At 39.1% G+C, this 21,350-nt stretch overlaps 2 long non-coding RNA genes across 2 annotated transcripts; both read right to left on the reverse strand.

Annotated features, from left to right (window-relative positions):
* Positions 1-9,852: 9,852 nt before the first annotated feature.
* Positions 9,853-11,135, reverse strand: LOC126410256 (uncharacterized). Its single transcript, XR_007573919.1, has 3 exons — positions 10,368-11,135; positions 10,042-10,213; positions 9,853-9,952 (listed from the first exon to the last, which is right to left on the reverse strand). It is a non-coding gene; the product is annotated as an uncharacterized LOC126410256 (long non-coding RNA).
* An 8,168-nt stretch (positions 11,136-19,303) lies between these two features.
* Positions 19,304-20,568, reverse strand: LOC116257916 (uncharacterized). The gene is made up of 2 exons (XR_004173501.2): positions 20,202-20,568; positions 19,304-19,749 (listed from the first exon to the last, which is right to left on the reverse strand). It is a non-coding gene; the product is annotated as an uncharacterized LOC116257916 (long non-coding RNA).
* Between the last annotated feature and the right edge of the window lie 782 nt (positions 20,569-21,350).

Raw genomic sequence — 21,350 nt, forward strand, 5'->3', positions numbered from 1 at the left:
GGGCAGCATTTACCAATAACTCATATTGGTTCTACTAATCTTGATCTTGGAAATACGACTCTTCCTCTTGATAATGTGCTGGTTGTTCCTGCTATAAAGAAAAATCTTATTTCCGTGAGTCAGCTTACCTCGTCTACGCCCTATGTCTTTGAGTTTGCATCTGATTCTTTTGTGATTAAGGACAAGGAAACCAATCAGACGATTGCCAAGGGAGCTAGAAAGGGAGATTTGTATGCGCTCAAGACTAGACCAAAGGCAGTATTTTTTTCTGATCGTTTCAGGACAGCAACTTCAGAGATTTGGCACAGTCGGCTCGGGCATCCATCAGCTAAAATCATTGCTTTTTTGTCATCCAAGGGTAGAATAAATTTAGCAGCAAAAATGACTATGTTTTCTATTTGTCAAAGTTGTCAATTGGGCAAAGCAACACGCTTACCGTTTCTTCCATTAGATGATGAATATTATGAACCCTTTGAAAAAATTTATTGTGATCTTTGGGGACCAGCACCGGTTGATTCATGTCAAAAGTTTCGATATTATGCGCTCTTTGTTGATCATCATTCTCACTATTCTTGGATCTACCCGTTAAAATCCAAATCTGATTTTTTTGCCAAGTTTATGGAGTTTCATAAGATGGTGAGTACGCAATTTGGAAGATCTGTTAAAATTTTTCAAAGTGATGAAGGTGGTGAATTTAATAGCAATGCTTTTCTCTCTTATCTAAGAGAATGTGGAATCAAACATCTCAAGGCCTGTCCAAAAACACCTGAACAGAATGGGTTGGTGGAACGAAAACACAGGTCAGTTACTGAACTTGGATTAACTCTACTATTCCATAGTAATGTTCCAGCAAAACATTGGGTGGAAGCCTTCACTACTGTTGTGTGGTTCATAAATCGGTTGCCGACATCCACACTCCAAATGCTAAGTCCATATGAAAGCTTATTTCATAAACCTTCCGACTATTCTTGCCTAAGGACTTTTGGATGTAGATGTTTTCCCTACATCAAAAGCTACAATAAACACAAATTTGAACCCAAATCCTTACCATGTGTCTTCATAGGATATAGTGACCAACACAAAAGTTATCACTGCCTTTATCCCTTGACAAATCGGGTCTATATTTCAAGACACGTAGTGTTTGACGAACAATGTTTTCCCTTCAATCAAGGTTTGGCTAGCACACAACTGAATTACAATTTTGCTCACGATCTTGTGTCCTTCTCTCCGGTTACTATTCAATCTAATCAGCCCGCTCTCATTGAAGTGAACCCTCATGATGTTGCCAGACTTCACAATAATGAACCTGAACCTTCCCTTTCTACCTCTACTCTACCATCACCAGCCATTTCTCCCTTACCTCCACCATCACCAGAGTTGCCGGTTCTTACTTCACCATCGCCACCTAGCTTGCCACCTCTTCCTTCACCATCGCTACCTAGCTCGCCACCTTCTCCTTCACCATCGCTACCTAGCTCGCCACCTCTTCCTTCACCATTGCCACCTAGTCCTTCTTCTCCTATCCCATCTAATGCCTTACCTCATACCATGACCAGAGCGTCTCACCCTATGGTCACACGTTCTCAACATGGTATTGTCAAACCCAATCCCAAATACATATTAACTACCCTTGTTCCCGCTGAACCTAAACATTTCTCCATTGCCCTCAAACATCCCGGCTGGAGGCGTGCTATGGAAGATGAAATGGCAGCTTTGATTGCAAATGATACTTGGACCTTGGTACCTCGTGACCCCTCCATGCATATTATTGGCAGCCGATGGGTTTACAAAACAAAATTGAATAGTGAAGGCCACATTGACAGACTTAAAGCAAGGTTGGTGGCACAGGGCTATACTCAAATTGAAGGCATGGATTTTCTTGAAACCTTCTCACCAGTTGTTAAACCAGCAACTATTCGGATCATACTTTTTGTTGCTCTTATGAATGGCTGGCCTCTTAAACAACTTGATGTCAAAAATGCATTTCTGAATGGATATTTGACTGAAACTGTTTTTATTGAGCCTCCAGGTTTCCAAGATGCTCAGTTTCCTCACCACGTTTGCAAATTAAATCGTGCTCTATATGGTCTCAAACAGGCCCCGCGAACTTGGTATGATCGCTTTGCTCAATTTTTATTCTCTCACAATTTTCAAGCCAGCTCTGCAGATCCATCGTTATTTGTGAGACTCCAACAATCGACTGTAACCATTCTTCTCTTATATGTGGATGATATCATTCTCACCGGCAGCAGTCCAACTTTTCTTGCATCCTTTCAGAATGAAGTATCTCGTACTTTTGCTATGATAGACCTTGGGGACTTACATTACTTCTTAGGCATTCAAGTCCAATGCCCTGCTTTTGGCATGTTTCTCAATCAGCAACGCTATGCTATGGACATCCTAGAACGTGCTCAGATGCAATCATGCCGATCAACTGTTACGCCAATAGTTACTAATGTTTATAACAACAGCACTGTAGAAGAAGAAGCATATCCCAATGCTACGTTGTATCGCAGTCTTGTTGGAGCTCTGCAATATCTTACTTTCACCCGACCAGACATCACTTATGCTGTTAATTATGTGTCATAGTTTATGCATGCTCCTTCCCTGCGCCATTTTTAGCTGCTGAAACGCATTCTTCACTATATTCAGGGCACTATCTCTTTTGGAATGCAATTCTTTAAGCCCAAAAAATTATCAATCCGAGCTTATTCTGATGCAGATTGGGCTGGCTGCCCCTCCATTCGTCGTTCTACCACTGGCTACTGCACTTTTCTAGGCCCCAATTGTATTTATTGGGCATCCAAAAAACAACAAAGTGTTGCAAGGTCTTCTTGTGAAGCTGAATACCGTGCCCTTGCAACGACAGCAGTAGAGCTCACTTGGATCAGATTTATTCTTCGACATCTTGGAATGTTTCTTTCTCAATCTCTCTTGTCGTTATGTGACAATCTGTCCGCCCTGCAATCCACCATCAAAACGACGCATCACTCTCGGATGAAGCTTATTGAGCTTGATTTTCATTTCGTATGAGAAAAGGTGGCTCTTGGATCATTAGTTACTCAATATATTTCGACCACTCATCAGCTAGCTGATATGTTTACAAAACCTCTTCCCCATCATCGGTTGACAGCTCTAGGCCACAATCTCGGTCTTCGCTACAACCTACGCTCGACATTGAAGGGGGATGTTAACACACAAACTGCTGATAGTTACAGCTGTCCACCGAATGAAGGAAATTGTGGAGATCATGCCAGTTCAACAAATGAAGAAAATCATGACAAATCCAGCAACAAGGCAACTGTACTCGCTAGGTTGGAAGAAATCAATCAAGATCACAAGGCGATTGAAGATAATCATGAAGATCGTGACAAATCCAGCAAAAAGGCAACTATACTTGTTAAATCTGGAGAAATCAATCAAGATCACAAAGACAAGAATCTAGGCAAGAAAAGTGGCAACGTCCCTTTATCAAAAGAGAAAGAAAGGATTATAGAAACAAAAAAATCAAGGAAGGATTGTTTAACAATCTCTTCAACAAATCATGTATAAATTCTCACATTAAGGGAACCTCACATTTATCGCCTAATAGGTGTGAGAGACAGTGGACGTAGGATTTTACTCCGAACCACTTAAAAAATCTTAGTCTTGCATATTTTCTTTCAGTTTCATGTATCAAACAAAACAAAAGAAACAGTTAAATGTTCGTAAACCAACCAAATATATATAACAAATGTTCAAACTTATATTATAACAAAAGTCATTAACTAAAGTTCAAAGTTACAAAAACATGAACAAAAATTATTCCCATGATAATGTGATCGTGAGGTGGAAATGTGCAAAGTTTGGCAATGTCGGCATGTCTCCAATGAACATTAAGAAAACATGTTAGGACTAAGTTTAACAAATAGAATTCATTATATAAAATTGAATGTTAAGTAACCTAGATCACTAAGTTGTTGTGCCATAAACTGATTAACTGAAGTTTAACATTCTTGGAATTGCGGTTGAAATTGAAGAAACTAGGACTCAAGTGCGAAAACTTTATCCTTCATAATGGATTTTCTTCATGGATTTAAGTGCAAAAACTTTATCCTTTAGTGATGCAGTTTTTTCACGCACGGTACATATGACACTCGAATTTGATGAGGAACCGAACTGAAAAGGAATGACATTAATCTGCTTCATCCATACTCTTCCATGTCTCTCATGTCCCATCACTCGAGAGTGGACGTCATTACTTCTTAGTTTATCTAGTCTCCCTTCAGCTAACGTTTGGGGTTGTTTTTTTAGTTGACCCTACAAAACAAGATAACATATATTATGAAGAATATAAATGTTTGCAGCTATTGAGATTAAAAGAATGTAATTATTCAAATAAAATTTATAATCACAACGTTGGTTTCAAGGTTTGAGTAGCTCATGTTCTTATTGGTCCTAGTAACAATGAATAACTCAAGACGTGAAGGTTGCTCAAAACTTTCTCTAAATTCCACATGATCTTTTATCATGTAACTACAAGTGAAGCACGGTCTACGTAACTATACAATTGATGTAGATCAAAATCAAGATGGAATTAAAATTAAACATTTTAGAATTGAGAATCGCCACTTTTCACCTGCACCTACCCACAAGCCACCCGGGACAAAAGCAACTGGATTCCAAAAAATCTTGTGCATATCTAGAAAGGGCTTTCTCTTACATTTATCACAGAATATTTGTATAACCTAGTATTCCCAATTTCTGAAAATATAGTGTGTGCTCAAGCAAAGTAACTACAAATACTCCAATTATATATATATATATATATATATATATATATATATATATATATATATATATATATATATATATATGTATGTGTGTGTGTGTGCACGCTAGCTGTTTAAGTCGATGTGCAGAAGCACGCGGTTCCTTGTCTCTTCGATCACATCCGAACAAATTGGAACGATACAGTGGGAGCAGATGGCTCCTCCTATTTATTAAGATCATTATTTCTCTATGCGCCACTATGACATTCACCTGCCTGTCCGATACTTTACTCTTCAAAGCCCCATACTTTTTCGCATCCGACTTTTCTTATCATTATGTGGATGCCTGCGGGTACTCAAATCTATTTGAATCTGCATCTTTACCAAATTCTGGTTCGAAGCAAATTTCTAGGTATTCATATGGACTTGCTCACAAAGTCCTGTATTCATATAGCCTGGCTAAGTCGATTTAATTTCCGAATTGGACCTCAAATCCTTGCTCTTTTTTTCATGTATCGTGCATTTGATGTCTATGCTATTGGCATCCCCTCATCCCTTGTTTATATAATCATAGGACTGGCTTTTGGTTAACCTTGCATTTGATATCCAAGGCTACCAAACATGTAGGAAAATTAAAAGGCTCTACTACTCCAACTGTAGAGTGCAGACCTCATGTTCTAACCCTCGCACTCGGCTGGAAGATATTTGTCTTTTTTTTTGAAAAATGATTTATCTCTTACATTGTCCTCCTAAATTTTTCATGCAAAGGCATTTTTGTTATTTTGTGCCCCAACAAGCATTTGCTATTGCCGGCCCAAACGGATTTTCTGCTCCGCTGGAAAAGGTTTCATTACATCCCCCTACGAGCATGTAAAATCAAAAGATGAAGCCAAATTTTTTTTTATAAAAGACCAAATTATAGTTTCTAAATTTTGACAGAGGTCTAAATATATTTTTTCAACATTTTGATACATTTTCATATAAAATAAGTGAAATATTTTAAAATTTATATGAAATTTTTTTTATTTTTTTAAGAGGCCAGAGCCCTGCCATTCCCCCCCTTCACTATACCCCTTATGGAGAAGGACTAGAAAATGAAAAAGTGAAATTACCAAACTATTCATGCGTTATTCTAACGATGCGCACCTTAACATCATACTTTACCATGCAGAATATGAACGAGGTAGCTATTGGTTGCGTTTCAGAAAGGCGGGCACTTTCTACGACGCGCGACTCCGCCATGCGTTGGCGAATAATCTGATTGTGATGCACAAATGGTTATATATAAAGATCATCTGCTAGAAATGAAACAATCTCATCGGCTGGACTTGATGTTAAGGACACCCACCAAAGCCGTCATATCCACTTATGAGATGACCAGTTTCATTAGGATAACTGAGTATGACTTCACAAAAAAAATCAAGGAAAGATATCGGGTGCGAGTCTGAAAAAGATGATTTTAGTTGGGTGCGGCTTACCGCACCCGACTCTTGTTTAACCCATTTGGGTGTGCACCTGCACCAGCACCCGCATCGCGTCAACGCGGGTGCGAGACAAAAAAAAAACGCACCCAGGTGACTCAGGTAGTAAAAGCAGAAACTGAAGTATCTGATCACTCAACTCGAAACCCATGGCGACTGTGTTTGGTTTCCCAAGTGGAAGAAGCCAAATGCATACTTAGGCTCCTTCTTATCTGGCTTAGCACCATCATCTACTCTGTTCTGTTCACTGAATCGGCCTCCTTCTTTGTTGTATTCCAAGAAGCCATTTGAATGAACACAACATAGTAGACTGATGGTGCAAAGCCAGACAGGGAAAAGCCTGCGTATGCGTTTGACTTCTTCTACTTGGATTACTGTACACGGTTGCCATGAATAGCGAGTTGAGCGGTTAGATGCTCTAGCTTACTCTAGTTTTTGCTTTTACTACTATTGATTTGTCCAAGAAACTAAGGAAATTTCCACTTGTTTAGTAATGGTTCCCGATGCAGACATTAATAAATGTATTGTTCACTGTCATATTAGAAACTTGGATATGGAGAGTGTTGCACAATGTGTGGAGTATATTTTTGAAAGCAGTGCCTTCCTTGCCCACCTCATATAGTTGTTTGCAATCTTGAGGGTCTCATACCTGGAGGCTGAGGCAGGTGTCTGAAAATTGCCCACGCAGACCACAGACCAGCAACAAAAAATGCTTATTTTCATATTGACAGTTCAGAAAAAGGGACACCGACATGAGGTAAAACTTTTATCTGATCTCTCTCTCTGATCATTGGATTGATTGGAGCTATCAACCGAGCTTGTATATATCATTGTGATCTCTTTCACTATATGCTGGGGTGAAAATGCGTCTTCTTTTTTAAGACAATTTTTGATGAAATAATAAAATTCGGAAGAGAAAATACTGTTTCTACTGCATTATTATTTTGGAAAAATGTGAGACTTTAAAAGATTTTCGTATCTAGGAAAGATGCCATATAATGTTATTTTAGGATATTGTAGATTTCAATTTGATTACTAATCTACATATAAACACAGAAGACACTCTTAAAATATTGTAGTTATGACCGTTTTTTATCAGAAGTGAGAAATTCATATACTAGACGTCACCATGCACATAAAGATTGGAAGTAGCTAGAGACAATATTGCATTACCATAATATATGTTTCCAGATTTTTTTTTTTGCCAAAATTTTCTGGTCTACACTACCCATATTGCAAAAGTACACCTCACTGTAGTTGCCAACCTATCAAAGCATGGGTGCCAACTTGGCCTCCTTAAGAAGTTGGCCAACGCGTGGATGGATTGTCCAATGCCACAGAAATAAATTAAGTCTCTATTTTTAATTTTTTACATTGGTATATTACTATTGGATATATATATATATATATATATATATATATATAGCATCTCCTGTCCAATGTTTTTAGATATGACATTTCTTTTAATTAAAAAATAAGAAAGAAATGAACAGGCATCCGTTGCCCTGAGGCTTTCATGGAGGGAAGCCGTTGCCTTTTCTCTGCGGTGTGCACAAAGCACTCGCTTTTTTAATGTCATGAGCAGGCAACGCTGGGCGAGGTGTCGTCAGACAACGCCTCACAAGTCACTGCTGATGCGGGGAGGCGTCGGCCTCTTCTAACGCAAAAAAATTTTCCCTCGGTGCTCTTCACTCCGATACCACCGGAGAGGGCCCGGCGAGGCGTCTCCGGCCACTTAGGACCATACATTTGCTTTTTCAGACCATATTTGGATTTAAATTCTGGTCCAAGTATGAACGAAAAAAGTTTATACCATATCTAATATGAATTTCATATATCGGTTTTAATGCAAAATAGAAGCTAAGAATCAATGCAGTTAATAGATTTGCTCCACGAGAAGGAAAACTCACCATTTAACAGGCCTGACCGGAAGCCAAATTAGACAAACACCTGATCATAATTAAGCACATTAACTTGTATCGCACGTCTGGTTCACCGTTCATTGAGTCTTGAACGCCTTCATTGTCTATTAATCTAGTCCACTTATCCTAAACCTATTACAATTTGCATATTAAGAATATGCTGTTTAGTTGTTTGTGACTATTTTCAAGGTATCAGTTTGCCGGAAATGTCTTTCACCAACACCGCCTCAAGGTAGTGTTGGTGAAATCGATACATTTACTGACGACCACAGTCCCACCGTTGATGAATGTAAGACAGGGAGTAATTTCACCCACATTTTGTTATCGGCCATTCGCAGCGGCGGAGCCAGAAATTTTTGGCTATGGGGCACTAGCAGTCGCCCTACTGGCTGCTGGCTGCTGCCGCCCTTGGTCTTTGGCCGGTGGTCCTTGCGGCCTTGCCCTTCGCCGTTTTGCGGCTTCGGCGCTTCGGCCTTCCCCTTTTTGAGTTTCGGTGAATTTGGGCGTAATGGGCGGGCCGACTGTTTTAAGTTTGTCGTTGGAGTTGGATCGTTCATCGCTACACCCGATCCATTTCTGGCATGGGCAACCCGGCGTCAGCAGGGGCGTGAAGCTCCATTCCACATGGAGCTATCTTGGGCTGGTGTGGGCAGTCACCCACGCTGGCTCCGCTACTGGCCGTCGGTGAAGATCTACTTTTGCCAATGACCCACTTTGAAAGAAATCTCTTCTATTGAAGGAGATGACAGAAAGGAAGACAATTTATAGTCCAATAAGATAGATGTTCTAAACGGACAATTCCTGTATAATTAAACATGCATCTAAGATAACTTAGCTTATATTTAAGGAAAGGGTTTGACATGAGCTTCATGGGTTATTAAACGCAAATCCTACAAACTCGTCATGTGATTTGTACACTCTTTGAATGATAAAAAAATTATGGATCCAAGATCTTTATAATTTCAAATCCTTCAAATGTAGCTTTTGCCATGCTGTGATTGTTTCCAATTTATTTCTGTGGATCTTGTAGAAGCTCCGGAGCTAGAAGTGGAAAGCTTGAACATTCAAATGTAGTTGTTTGTTAATTTAAAAGTTTCCACCGACTCATTTTTATAAATCGAGCATATTATTTTTTAGGGCATTCCATCTGCAACATTGGGGCATTCCATCCAGTAGAAAGCTAACACATAAGTTGCCCTGTGCTTAGAAGTCTAATGTAAAAAGAAAATAGGGGTTAATAAATGAACTTGGTTTGAAAACAATATTTTTGATGAACAAATAAAAATATGCACTAGTTTTGCCATATATATCGGGCCTTGTACCGTAGCGTTGGCAACTTATCGATACAATGTGTATCAATGTGTATCGACCGATACTGACAAATATTAATGCCAACAGTTTGGTCCTTCGAGGTTCAATGTCACTTAGGGGCCGTTTGATGGCCTGGAAATGTGGAATTGGAAATATATTTCTGGAAATATATTTTTTGGAAAAAATGAATGGGAAAAATCTTTCCGATTCCAATTTTAATGTGTGTGTGATGACTGAGAAATATATTTCTAAAAATATATTTCTATGTTTGATGAAAAAGAATTATATTTCAAAAAACATAGCATTTTACCAAAAAAATTATCAGCCAATTAACGAGCATATTTTCCATGCAAAACAAGAAATAAGTAGCTGGGAAAGAAGAGAACATACAATCTTGACCAGCAAAATGGGATCAGAAACTGAAAGCGTCAAATTTTCATTCCATTCTGGTTGAATCGCAAATAACAGGCATCTCATAATCCGTATTCTGGTTGCAGAAAGAAGTGATAAAATGAAAATTCCGAATGCTAAGCTTTGCTAACAAGGTTAATGAAATGGGGAGAGAAAAGAAAGTACCAAGAAGCAAAAGTACCCTTGTTGCACGTATTTTTGCTGCTGCCACTGAACTCGACGTTTTGGACTTCTGAGACTGTGACCTGTTCAACTGTTGTTCCTTTGATATTGCACAAAATTTGCAAGCACCAAATTTCATAGGAAGGCTGTTGGGGGTTGACAATTTTATCCACCCCTGAAATTTATTATTGCACAAGAGCTTGATGAATACGACGAAACTAACCAATCAGGAAACTAATAAAGAGAAAGCCACTTTAACAAACTGATATCGAAGAACTTATTCTTGAACTGCTCATATGGATTACTAAATTCTTTACAAGAAACTTAACATCCGAACGATAAACACAAGTAAACTCCACGCATCCGATTCACCAACAGCAGCAGTAGAAACGGTGGCAGCAGTAGAAATGGTGGCTTCAGCCAGCAACCATCACTCAGAACTCCAGAAGACAGACCAACAGTATCGGTCCTGCAGAACAAGAATGAAAGAAAAAAGCAAGGTTGATTTTCCAAACAAGTTGTCTTGCAGAGGCAAATTAAGGAACACCGCTTTTTACCAAGTTAGAACAAGAAACCGATTGAACAGACGGAAGAAACCCACGGAATCGACTCTCAGGAAATCCAGAGCAAAGAGCACCAAACAAAATCAAGAGCACCAAACAAAATCAAAAGCTTCCGAGACACTCAAAATAACTCACGGAGAGTCACGATCAAAGGGAAAAACAGATGCCCATCAACCAGATATCAAGAACAGAGGACGAGAGAGAGGATGAGGGAGCAGGAGAGTGAGAGGGCGAAAGAGGCAGCTGCGGGCTGCGGGCTTGCGGCAGGAGGGAGAGGCGAGTGAGAGGGAGAAAGACGAAGCTGGGCGTGAGGAGAGGAAGACGACGACGGTGCTGGGCGTGAGGTGGTGGGCGACGGACGATGCTCTTTCCCCTTTGTTCTTCCTCTTTCCCCTTTCTTCACTTCTTCCTCTTTCCCCTTCGTTCTTCCTTTTTCTTTCTCTGCTAGACGCTGTGTGAGAAGGCTGTGCAAGAGGAAGCTCGGCGTGAGGAGAGGAAGACGACGACGGTGCAGGAGGAAGACGAAGACGCGCTCGCGTGCGTGCCCTAACGGGCAAAAATAAAATTCAATCACTGAAAAAATTTCGGGAATTCGACTTTAACGGTCGAAAAAATTTTTCCATGTTTGATACGATGGAAAAATTTCAAATTTTTGATTTCAAATTTTTGAATTATTTTTCTCAATGAACAGTTCTTTTTCGGCGCAACAAACGCCCCCTTAAAGAAAAATTTACACACGATCAAAACATGTTTATACCAGTTAAGATTTGGATCAAGTGGTCCGAATCCTAACACCTACCAGATCAAACAATTCTGGTTTATAAAGGAAAGAGGAAAAACTTTTAATGCAATGAAACAAGAAATGTAGGTTGTCAATAAAATAGATAGAGAACATGGTTAATAATCCCACCGGTGACCATTTAAAAAATAATAAAATGAGAATTTAAGTCTCACGTATGAATATAAACGAAACAAAAATCAAATTTATCACAACATGAACAATTATAGTCAGAACTACTTTTTTTTTTGTGGGAGAAAAAACTACCGTTCGCATAGAAATTAACGACAAAAAAATGTTTCATCTATATTATCATTCGGAATGCCATGAAGAAAAAAAATCCTAATATACATCTATATTATCATTCGGAAGATAAAAACCTGCTAAGGAAGACTTTCTTTCCTTCTCTATGATTTAGTTTGTGACACTCCTTATATATATTAAGAATTGTAATTAAAAAGATGGCAGCGGGGTTGATCAAGATCAGATCAGATATGACAAACAAATCCCTGCTTGTCTACTTCTTGGCCTAATATAAGTGATTAATTTATGTCAAGAATGGAACAAAATCCATGTACGAGACCTTCTAAATTCTCCTTTTTGTTTAACTAGTATAAGATGCCTCACCTTTTAGCCCGTTGTTAATATATGTGAGAACAAAAATCCGTAAGCATTTACCAGGAAACAACTTTTGTCACGTAGGTCCACTATTAATTTTGCCATCTCTAATGGAGGCTGCAACCTTTGTGTAGAATATGGTGAAGATGTCAATGCAATCTGGACTTGGTAACTCATCACATTAGAAGTCCAAAGTTGTGACCACTTTATTGAGGTTACTTGTTCCTCTTCGTTCCAAAGTTGTGACCATTAGTCCATTCTGTTTTTATATGTAAGAAAGTCCGACTACTTTTATATTAGGTTATATATATATATATAATATATATATATATATATATATATATATATATATATATATATATATATATATATATATGAGAGAGAGAGAGAGATCGGTGAGTACACGAACTAGACTCACTAAAAATAACTATTAAAGTGCCTTTTTGTTAATCTTACCTTCTAGATTTGATCTTGAAGATTATTTGATGTGAAACATGTATTAAGTTAGTCATTTTTAATTGAAAAATACATTCCAATATTAAAAAAAATGAATGGCGCTTATGTAAACACTTACGTTTTTAAATAATTATAAAATAATAATAGAAATGAAATTTGAAATTTGATAATAATAAAAAAAATTTGTGAACTGCCGCATTGCTTCGAACTGGATGAAGGACACGGCCTTTGCAAACTTCCTTGTTCTATTCAATTTCGGTGAGTGCCTTGAGAGTTCCCTTGTTTTGTTTGTGTACGCGTTGAGTGAGCGCTGGCTTCATCAGTGGTAGTGTGCCTCACCGAATATTGTCTTCGTTAGTTTATTTGGTATAGCATGACATACGTGTTTATGGTTGAAATATGCATGCATCAATTCGTGCATGACAAAAGTGAAATTATGATGTATCATACATGGTATCTATTATGCCCAAGTGCATTACAAAGACCGTTTTCTCTATGAAAGACTCATGCACATTTATCTATGTCATACATACAATATGATATGTCTACAAGATACCCACTGTATATGCATTTGCAATTACGCCTGGGTGGGGGCCCGGCCCGGTACGGGCTGGGTTCGGGTCCAACATTTTCTTTATTGGACTCAACTTGAGTGAGCCCGGCCCAGCCCGACGGCCCATCAATGACTCATTCCAGATTTCCTTCCTTGGCCGCGCCCTCCCTCCCCTTTCGCATTTTCAGGTTCGTCGTTGTCAAACTGCGGCATGCTGGTCTCTTCCATGGCTGCCATCAACGGCGTCGTCGGCGACAAACCCGCCGGAGAACAAGCCCCACTTACTCTATGAGTGAGAGAAAGGGATTAGGAAACATAATGACGACGATGGGGGTTTTCAGACGTGGGGTCCTCGTTGTTCCCCTTTTTTTGCTCCTCTGTGTTTGTGTTTGCCTTCCGATGACCATGGCAAGAAGAGGATGTAACATCAAGGGATCTTATCTGCTCCTCTCCACTTGTTTCCCCGCCAAGCAACCTTTTGAACTACTGCACCTGTAATAATCTCTGTTTTTCCCCACCGACAGAAGCCATTTAAGCACAAATAAGAAACAGGTTTTCTCCAGAGGTCGTCCAGTTTCACAGACAGCGCGGCGGCGAAGAGGTCGGGGAAGGAAGGGAGCCCAAGGCTGCCCTGGTCGCCGTCGGGGAGCGAAGGGAAGCCGATGGGGTCGTTGGCAGGGCGGAGAGCCGACGGGGAGGAGGCAGAGAGCCGGAGACGGCCGTGTGGGCATCAGGCCGACCCTCGACAAGACCCGGCCCGCCAGTTAACAAAAATGGGCCGGGCTGGGCTTCAGGCATGGTCGACCAGGCCCAGTACCCGGCCTGGCCCGGCCCGTCAAATAATCGGGCCGGGTCTTGGGCCCAAAGGGCCGACCTGGGCCGGGTGGCCGAGACAGCCCGGCCCGGCCCGATGCCTAGGCCTATTTGCAATAGATACACAAATCCTGTCAAGAATTAAACATGCATCCAGAAACCTGCATAAATAATGTATCTGTACGTTATTCTCATGACGTTGGTATCCACCGTGGTAGATGGAAATGAAGATTGAAGTCCTCCTTAGTTGTGTTGAGTGCTTATTTAATATTCTTCGTTAAAGTTGTTCCCGGTAAGCCATTTCCAGACCTGAAACAGACTTAATAAACTTTAGATAGGATCATTTGAATGAGGATGGAAAGTGCCTCCTTGCTGACTAGGATCACTGTTCATATAGTGAAAGCTGGTTTGGCAAGGCAAAAACTGAGAATAAGATACATATATAAAATAAACACAAGAGGATACATTTAGGCACATGCCACCGGTGGCCTTGCTGTCGGCCGGAGGTGGCTGCAGCAATTTTCCCAACACAATATCTTAGAAACCTTAACAAGTGGTTTAATTGCTGTCCATTAGGACATGACAGATATGACGTCCTATCCATCACACTACTGTCATGTCCTCATGAACAATGGTGCTCATTTTCCACCGCTTGATGATTTTAAGAACAGAACACTACATTCCTTTTGTTCAGCATTTGTTTCACATATGTCTGTTCTGTCAGTTCTATCTGTCCTATTTGCCGTTTGTTTCTGTTATTTTCGATTTATCCGCTCTCTCCGATATTTGTGTCTTTCATGGTCAGTTCTGTCTAGTGTTTGTTTATTTTCTATTCGAACTAAGGACAAAATGTTCTAAGGTGAGTAAAATATTTGGCTCTGGCTCTGGAAATTCGTTGAGAGGTTGAAACTAGACCTGGGCAACGGGCCAGGTCGGCCGTCGGGTACGAAGCCAGGGCCCGGGCTTCGTGCCCGCAGGGCCGTTTTCACAGCCCGGACCCGGGCTTGACCGGGCCGAGTACCGGGTACCGGATGGGTACCCGGCCGGTTGCCCAGGTCTAGTTGAAACCATAACCTTTTTTTCTCCCCTCCTTTTTCTTCCTTTTACCTTTGGAATCTACAGTTGTTTTAGAATTTGGATGATCTTACTACTACTGTCAGAATAACCCCCATCAATTGAAGTGTAGTGTTAGATATTGTTTGTATGTCGAAAGAGTAGTGCCCATGGGAATTAAACGACAAACCGAGCACTCAATGCCAACCAGCTAATTGTTTGCCTCTAACCGAAATAAAACACATGTAAAATACTCTAACATGTTGTTTTTGTAGAAAAAAATCACCTCCCAATTCAATTTTGATAACGCAGTGTACAAGCAGCACCAATGCATCAAGAAAGAAAAAAAAATTCCTACTTGTTATATATATATATATATATATATATATATATATATGTATTTATATATATATATGTTTATATATATATATATATATATATATATATATATATATATTGGTTGGTAAGTGACTCTTATTATAATTATTGACCCAACACTGTTTTCTTCTTTCAACTCTCTATCCGTCTCTCGCGCGCTCATTTTCTCATTGTTATTTGCATACTTATAACAAGTCATTATCTTTCGGCACCTCTTCATCGACCTTGTTATCTTTTAGCACATCTTCATCCATCATCTCCTCATCCTCTTGCATAAATAAACAATATACCCTCTTCAATCATTTATATTCTAATTCATAATTTATGTCTGTCGTTTCAAAGAAATTTAGCTTCCATGCCGGATTAGATCCTATGGAGCTGCAACTTGGTTCCATAGTTTACTACCTATATATAATAAAATGTTATTGTGATGAAATGAGTAACAATTGGGCGGGGAAACCCACAGCTGCCGGCTCGTGATCTTTTAGCTAACTTTTCTCCTCCCATATAATTTATGCTCAGCCACCACAAGACTGGACTCTCTCTCCCCACTTGCAGGCGGCTACCCTTGGCCACTCCCGCCAATTGAATAAAGGCCTCCTACCTTTCTTTATAAATCCAAGCATGGTGGGAAGTTGAGAAACTTCATAACATCATTCCACAGACATATGTATCACAACTCTGTAAATGCATGCATGTAGAGCTTTCATGGCCCACATGACCATGGAAATTTTAGTCCCCAGCAATTGGTTATCCGCATATATTTCCTTGCTACTCACAAGTACTTCAAGATGATTAAGTTATTATCAAATATTGAGGATAGATACTATTTTGTATCCTAATATATATATATATATATATATATATATATATATATATATATATATATATATATATATATATATATATATATATATATATATATATATATATATATATATATATATATATATATATAGAGAGAGAGAGAGAGAGAGAGAGAGAGAGGGAGAGAGAAAAAAAGGAAGTTGGTAACTACCAGGCCACTTAAATAAAAGACAAAGGTCAACCCTAACCCTAAGCATGCTCACTTTGTGGACAACATCAACGTCTATCAGTACAGATGGATGGGCAAAACCATTGGTATAACCAACGCAATATACGTACCAAAATGTCCGTCAGTAGCTGTGTATACTGAAAAACTAATGAAATACATTGTCAAGCACGTCCATTCGTAAAAATTGACTCAAACTGGTGGCTTAGACTAACCGTCAGTGGAACCTTTAGACTAACCATCGGCGGAGCCTTCAGTGACATCATGTACACTGACGGATTGCCATTACCTTCAGAATAAGTATTACTCACGGTCTGTAGCTTTTTAGACATGATAGTCATTTTTGTTGTGATAGATTGATAGAAACATAACATTTTGTTACTGTTGCCGAGTGGCCCCTTCAATGGCCTCTTGCCACAAGTAGAAGCCTGAAAGAAGAGATAAGATATAAAAATCAAGAGCAAAAGCCAAATTAGCTAAGAAATGATGACAAGAGGAAATTTTTTGTGCATGCCACCATGCCAACTTGTGGGGGAGTTTGGTGTGGCTGACATCAACAATTGCTCGCACCAACCCAAACAAATTGCCTAATTATGTATTGATAACTCTATAATTCTGACATGTTTGTATACAGGTGCTCTATAAAGTTCAAAATTTAAAATGTCGATACCCTTTAACAAAATTTCTAGCTCTGCAACTGCTGTGAACTTCATTGTGGCGGGTGCCAAAAGTAAGCAAATGATACTGTAATGAGAATACCATACCAACTTTTTTTTTTTTTTGCTCTTTTTTCTGCAAAATTAGTTGATTGACATGTACCTGGAGCTTCTTGGACTTCTTATGTGAACTTTGCAGGGAGTTGCAAATCATCTTTTATTCATGCTCTTTATACACTTTGTTGCGCAGAACATGTTACAAACGTTTTTAAATTTTGCTAGTTTGAGTTACAATACAAATTACTACCCAAGAAAAAAAATGTAGAACTGTGATATTCCAGAACATGCAAACCAAACCTTCAGTTTATGGTTTTGCTTCCATTTTATTGACGATTAAGGTGGGGGAACTACTATTTTGACAGTTGCTTAGGTCTTCCAATGTTAGTGTGGAACTTTTCAGCGTTTGATAATTCTATAATTTTGACATATTTCTATACAGGTGCTTTATAAAGTTCAAAATTTAAAATAACTAAAATTTCTAGCTCTGCGACCGCTATGAAGTTCATTGTGGCGGGTGCCCAAAGTATGCCAAATGATACTGTAATGAGAATCCCGTACCAACAATTTTTTCTTTTTTTGCTCGTTTTTCTAAAAAAAGAGTTGATTGACATGTACCTGGAGCTTCTTGGACTTCTTATGTGAACTTTGTCAGAGAGTTGCAAATCATCTTTTATTCATTCTCTTTATACACTTTGTTGGGCAGAACATGTTACCAATGTTTTCAAATTTTGCTAGTTTGATTGGGAATCTCAACATCCTTTTCTTTTTCGGTTCCTTTTTCCTGTACGATTGTGAAAGTAGCTTAATTCCACTATTCGGCTACATTAAATTGGCAGCTGCTTGCAGGCAAACCTTCTGTTTATGAAATTGTTTTTTTCTTTGCAATGATCGAGAAGAACTGTTAAACCAGAGTTATTTGTTGCACATGATTATTTTTGTATTTCAATGGCCGACAATAACAAAAACAATTTCATCCTTTTTTATGCATGCTGGGCATCTAAAGAACAAAATTTCAGATGAGAAGAGTTGAATATTGTTGATGACATTGAATTTTTGTGTATTATACTTTGATGGATAATTTTTTTTGAATGATCAACAATGAAAATTAAATTTTAGAAATTTTTTCCTCCCTAATTCTATTTGAAAATATATATATATATATATATATATGTATATATATATATATATATATATATCGCTTTGCATTTGTGTTGATCGATCCAGCTGGTGGTGGTTACGCCGATAAGGATTGTCTTTGTTTCTTGTCATTTATCTATATCCAAAAATTAATTTGTATCCAATATATATTGCTGTTGTAATTCTTCCCATATGTCAATGAGAATCAAAAGGGAGAGCTCGATGCTCCCTGTCGTAGATGGAGGCATAACATCGAACCATGTTAATTGCTGCCTTTGCATTTCTTTTCTTTTTTCATTCACTTAGAAGCTCGTTAACGATATGCACTTGCGACTATATGGGGTTGGACCTGCAAGTCATGAACAACTAAAGAACATGTCCATAATATGAAAGTTGTGCTTTTGAATTGCTGAAATCATTTTTTTTCTTTGTTCTGAATACAATCTATTGCATTTCGCATTTTTTTTTCAATTTTCTACACTTTTGTTAATCCATGCGTTAGAGACTTTGAGTTTATGTTGTAAAAACATCAGATTTACATGCGCTAAAAATACAAACGATTTTTGTTGTGATTGGAAGTACAGCAAAGGGATCTGATTAGGGTGTCGTACAGACAAAGCTCTGGCGACGGCCGAAGCCGTGGGCAAAGCTCCAAAAAACCATTGCCAGTCCTTCTCGACGCCCACTAAACCATTGTCGACGGTCTCAGGCGTGGGGACCATAATCATCTGTCCGGACGATTATGGGCGTCCGGGAATCACCAGTGCGTCTCTCTCTCGGGCGCGCATTTTCTCAATGTTTGAGCGTGCTTGGTCATTGTATTTTATCCATCTTTCACATATTATGCATTAATATCAACTCCACTTGAATGCTTTTCTTTTATATTTTCTGTCCAAAAGTCCATTTCATGCTTAAAAGCTGTTTTTTTTGCCGGATTTCATAGTTCCTTGTAGACCCCAAATTGAGAGCCCTGAATCGGACTTAGTTTTTGCTGTTTTCGATAACCTGCTGATCGGAACTACTACCTTGTGGAATATAGACAACTTATTGACTAAAATTGAGAAAGCTTCTAGCCGCCAGCCAAATATTTGAGAGAATGAAAAAGAAATTAAGGTAAGAGGGGATGAAGTATTTGTAGAATATATACATATATAAAACAAATTCAACTAAAATAACTAAGCACAACATCGGTGCATTTATTTCGATTGCACAAGTACACAAAGAGGATGGACGGAAACACTGGTTCTGGTTCTTGCGGGCAACAAGAACTAGGAAGTACAGACCCTGCATGCATGCTGTCCTAGCAGACAATAAGCATGCTTGCTTTATTATTTAGACATGCTTGCTTTATTATTTAGATATACCACAAGTTACTACTATCAGCATGACCAACATGATAACATATCAGCGACGAGAAGGTTTCAGTATGCTAGCGACACCGTGAGCATTCACGAGTGCACCATACTCATTAAGACTACAGCAACCATGATAGCCGCAGCATATGTAACTTGATCGGCAGCACCAGTCGTTTGGGCAGCAGGAGTAACCAGAGGGGCAGCATCGACCACTGCCGCAAGAGGATCCACAAACATCGCCTGTTGCATTCTTTTCATCTGCATCCATAGCCATAATGTTCAGGAAATTAAGTGTTTAGCCAACCAATTAATTGAATGCTTGTCTAGCTAGATGCACAAATGTCACAATGTTGCGTATCTATAGGTCACATCGACACTCAAGCTGCCAAGCAGGTGGTCTGGTTAGTAGACTACTATGCTTTTTGGATCGGTTGATATTTTTTAGCCTAGTTACTGGCGAAGAACCAAGGGTCCCTCCTCCCTCAGCTCCCAAGCAGCATTAGTGACTACCCGAATGCATGTCAAACACCACTACTACAAGATTAACAACCACAAATTAAATCTGTCCTGGATCGATCGTTGGCTGCGTCCTGCTAAGCAACTCGGTTGTGAAGTTGCCTGTTTGACAGAAAAAGTATTGCATGATCACCTAGCAGGATGACATCGTTTGGAGGGAAGTAACGAAAGACCAGCTAGAAACGAAAACATACCCTGTTTTTCAACAACACTACGTGCAAAAGCCACAGAGAGCAGCAAGAGAAGGGCAAGAAAGAGGACGGGAAAGGAAACTTGCTTCATTGTGGATAGCCCACTAGTTAGAGTGAATACCAACTAATGGTGGATGACTGGATGAGTGCAGAATGGCATCCTCTCAACGATCTATTTATAGGATTCACATGGTCGGACTGAGTCAAGAGGTCTACCTTACTAGAAAGAGAGAAAATTTAGCTGTCTTTAACTACTAGATCTACAGCCTTAATCCTTTTACTATCACAATTCCCATAGCAGTAAGCTTCTTAGTAGTGAGTACTCGACCACCAGCACCACCCATCTCATTATTTTTCCTTTCACTCTCACTCTCACTCTCTCTCTCTCTCGATATCGACCACCCATCTCCCTTGACGAGGACAAGACCCCACCATCATTGGCCTTTCTCATCGCCTCTCTTTATATATACACACACACGCACTCTCTCCATACACACACATATACGTACACACTCTGCTCACTTGCAAGAACCGTCTGATCCTTTGTAATGGAAAGTTGAAAGACAAACATTGAGAAAAAAGTAATGTTCATTATGTAATATTTAGCATTCTAAAACGGAAAATATCATGAGAACCTTAAATACAGTTAAGTCATTTCTTCAAGCGTGCCAAATTATCAAAGTTGTGAGCACGTATGTTGTTGTTGTGAGCAAGATGCACGTGTTCTGTTACCACTGTTTGTTAATGAAGGCTCACCCTTTCTTCTATGCTGACACCAAATATTGTGCAAGAAAGCAAGTGCACAAACCTATACACAATTATTTGTTTCCCTTAAAATTATATTCGAAGTGAATAGTTGGACTTGTTTTATGTACTGGGTCTTATGTTGGTTTTAGTGACAAAATATTTTAAAGAAATATTGGTTAAAAATCTGTGTGATCCTAATTATTTCCTCCCTTTTCTTTCCTTTTCTAAAATTAATATTGCTGGTGGGCAGTCTGTCTTTCTATTTAGCCATTTCTATTAGGCGCTTAATGAACAAATACTGTTCTAGATAGATAGATAATGTATGTTTGTGTAGCTAGTTTTTGGCCACCGTCAGTGGGAAAAGACATTTTAACAAAGCTTTCAGCAACCGATTGGTACTTAGGA

The sequence above is a fragment of the Nymphaea colorata genome, chromosome 7, assembly GCF_008831285.2.
Source record: "Nymphaea colorata isolate Beijing-Zhang1983 chromosome 7, ASM883128v2, whole genome shotgun sequence".
NCBI classification, from domain to species: domain Eukaryota; kingdom Viridiplantae; phylum Streptophyta; class Magnoliopsida; order Nymphaeales; family Nymphaeaceae; genus Nymphaea; species Nymphaea colorata.